Here is a 3,603-nt window from a genome sequence, read left to right on the forward strand (position 1 = left end):
ATTTTTTCAGAGCAGGTTAGCTTACCAACTATGACCGCCCTCTCCAGCACCATAGTGGACCCCAACCATTCCTCCACCACCCCGTTTTCCCTTCTGTCAGCAGGGAACTGCAGGATCTGTGCGAGGACCACCAGTTTTTTAACAGCTTCATATGTGAGGATAATAAACACTCAGCACTCATTCTCCCAACCTCCTTTGCAGATCCATACACATTCATGCTATATTGGAATTTAGAGGATGGAAGTGTGTTCATTCACAGTTGGTGAATAAACAAGAGGACACGGTAAAATCAGCCAAATACATTAGATGCCACCATCCATGTCTAATTATGTTAATTCTTTTATGTGCTGTGAATCACGCACACATTAAAAACTTCAGTTGTCCTAAAGGCCACGTGAGGCTGGCTCCAACAGTAACTACATACTATGTAGTATGTAAATGGATAACCTGTTAATATCCAAGTAAAGGTATATGGTTTAAGTCCCTGTAAATAAATTTCCTGCTCCTTGACACCTGTACGTATACAGATGCATTTCCAGGTTTGAAAAATGAAGCTACAGAAATGTCTGCCTGATGAAGGCATCAGGGGCAACTTGGGGCTCAGCGTCTTGCCCAAAGATACTATGAGCAGGGGAGCCAGGGTTTTGAGCCATCGACGTTATGATTAGTACACTACCCGCTCTCCCTCCCAGTTATGGGCTCTCTCACTCATTCTGGGTCATAATGAACAAAAAAATGAAGTATATTTTGCAAATATCGGTTGCACCATGTTTCTAAATGGACAGTAGTCTTTGGTATGAAATCACACAACTAATGAGGACACGGTTTGACAGTCATAGCTGCCACATCTCGTCACACGAGTTTTTGCATGCAAGTTCATGATGGCGTAAACGCTCAAGGCTTCAGAAATCTTTAGGTGATCGTCTCGTATACCGTTTTTTTCCTCTGCAAAGCTTCACCTCAGAGTTAACTGGACCGTTCTGGTTTGTTTTGCCTGTTGGGGCTTTTTGAGGTCTCTGTAGAGCGATTAAATGACGTGTGTTTTTCAGTTTTCACGAGTAAATATGATTCTGAGGCTTAGAGATGTGGAGTCAATCAAACAATGGACGTCACAGTGGTGATGTTATTTTTTGTATACAGTCTTTCCCACTAATACATGTTTACTTACAACTGGCTTCTAAAGTAGTTCATTCACTTCTAAATTAAGTTTCTAGTTTACATTTAATTACTAGTGTTTGTACTTTGTCTTATAAATAGAGAGATGATGTTTTTAAATGATCTTTTCCTACTTGTGTTCTGTGGTGCAGGAGGAGGAACAGGGCCATTGTTTTTGTGTGCATGCTAGTGCAAAAAACAACTAATGATAACTGACCAAACCAGCTAATTATTTGTCCCTGCAGTCAGCAGTATTAGTAGTAATGCTTAACAGATCTGCAATAAATGGAGCTTTAACATAAAATACACAAAGTGTTAAAGGTGTGTTTTAAAGAAAAACAACAAATACCACATAAAAAAAGCTCAAAGGGGATTATAGTGTTTATTTTACTGTGTAGGCTGAACAGAAAATAACAGTGAGCAGAAAACACACCTGACATGTTCTCCTCCTGCGTAGTATTTGCCCTCTCCAAAGAGTGCACAGGCTCAATAAAGCTCTGTCCTCCTCAGGTGTGTGTGTGTGTGTGTGTGTGTGTGAAGACGATGTGTGGGGTATTCTACCACACGGGATCCACAAAAAGTGACTTCAAACACATCTTGTTTATTCAGCGCAGGGAAAAAACATTTACCTGGTGAAAAATCGACATTCGCGAAGCAGGAATTAGGAGGAATTTGACCTCTGGTATAAAGGTGTCTTTCTACAGCCCTCAGCCTCAAATAGAAGACAGGAGAGGGGAGGGGTGAGAGGGCGGGAGAGCCAGGAGGAGATTGGGGACAGAGCAGGAAAGAAAGTGAGACAAAATGCAGGCAGTCAATATTAGAGAGAGTGGACGGAAAGCAAGACAACAGAGACAAAACTGTGATGAGGAAGGAAACGTGAGGCAGGAAGAGAAGTAAAGCAAACGCTGAAGATGCTAATGGGCCTTAGAAAATGTTGAAGGCCCAGGCAAAAACATAGCTGCAAAACACTTAAACAGACCGCAAAGCTAAAGGTCAGCTATAATTAAATGCTGTTATTTTAATTCACTAAAAGTGATGTTTCAGAAGTTTCAAAATGCTGTGTTTAGTGTCAAAATACAACTTTACGGGAAAATAGTGACTCTAACCAGGTGGAAACCTTTTTTTGGAGTCTAAATAAACATCATTTGACAAATATATTCCTGGATCAAACTGGGAAACTGACTGTCTACCACTCCAAGATGAGAGGTTATAGGGTCTTCTCTAAATAGAGGCTGCTGACTTGGCTGTACTGAGCTTCCAGAACAGAGACCTTATTGTGCCTGCGCCCTCTGCTGGCAGCAGGTGGTACTTCAGGAGCAGCTCAGAGTGGCACACTTGGCTCAGACATCTGTAGCATTCAAAGTGACGCTCAGCATCCTTCTAATCGGTCTTAGTTTACTTTTCCAAGTCAGGATAACCATGACCAGCTAGTGATTTGAAGCTTATTCACCACCTCTCTGCTCTGAAGTGATGCAAGGTGTTAATCACAAACTCTGAAAATCTGACCCATATATTTCAGCTTTTGAGAACCTTCAGTGTAATCTGTAATCTTTGGCATAAATCAGACTGAAAAACACAGAAGCAGCTACAGTATTATTGTTATGCTTCTATGGTAATGTGTGGTTTCCCATGTTACAGATCCCTCAGAGGGAGAGTAGTTACAGGTATGAAAAGTGCCCATGAATAACTGGCATTTCTGAACATGCTTATAAAAACCAGGGGCTACGTGGTCTAAAATAGTTGATTTATCAGATTCCCTGCAAACTTCTATTGATTATAAACATATTCAGGATTAAAGTTGCTTTTTAATATGACCTCAAACAAATCCTGATAGCTCTGCATAGTGAGCTAAAGCTTCTCTTAGTCAGGAGGAAAAGGAGATTCTTTTGATGCACTGTCAGACGAGGGAGGAGACAGAAAAAAGGAGGTGGCACAAAAGTGAAAGAGCATTCCCCTAGCTACATCTCTAAGAGACAAACTCACACCCACATTTTTCTTAACATGTAAATATGCAGCAGAGAGAACAGAGCTACCAGTGTCGGGTGAAACCTATCAGCAAAGTATCCTCTGATCTTAGGTCTGCTGCCTCCTTATTGGCCAAGGTGTGCAAAGTAGGCCGGGAAAGAAATGCAAAGCAATTTTACCAAGGAGGGAGGAGACGGGTGGGGGCTACAGCTGCTGAAAATTGGACAGGACAAAAAGGTCAGTGCTCCCTCTAGAGGTGGAAAGATGGGAGTGCGGTGCCAGTGGTCACCCGGGGCCCTGGGGTCCTGCTGGACTGAGGAGGATATAGTTTCCCAAGGCAGTCGGAGCAGAGGCGGCATGTTCCCTTACATCTGCGGTCAGCGGGTGTTTTATGTGGCGCTCAAAAGAAACTGAGTGCACTCTGGTAACTTTTATCATCTTATAGACTTAAAAAAATTTAAAAAAAAAGACAAACACTTCATG

Source organism: Oreochromis aureus, linkage group 22 (assembly GCF_013358895.1).
Source record: "Oreochromis aureus strain Israel breed Guangdong linkage group 22, ZZ_aureus, whole genome shotgun sequence".
NCBI lineage: Eukaryota > Metazoa > Chordata > Actinopteri > Cichliformes > Cichlidae > Oreochromis > Oreochromis aureus.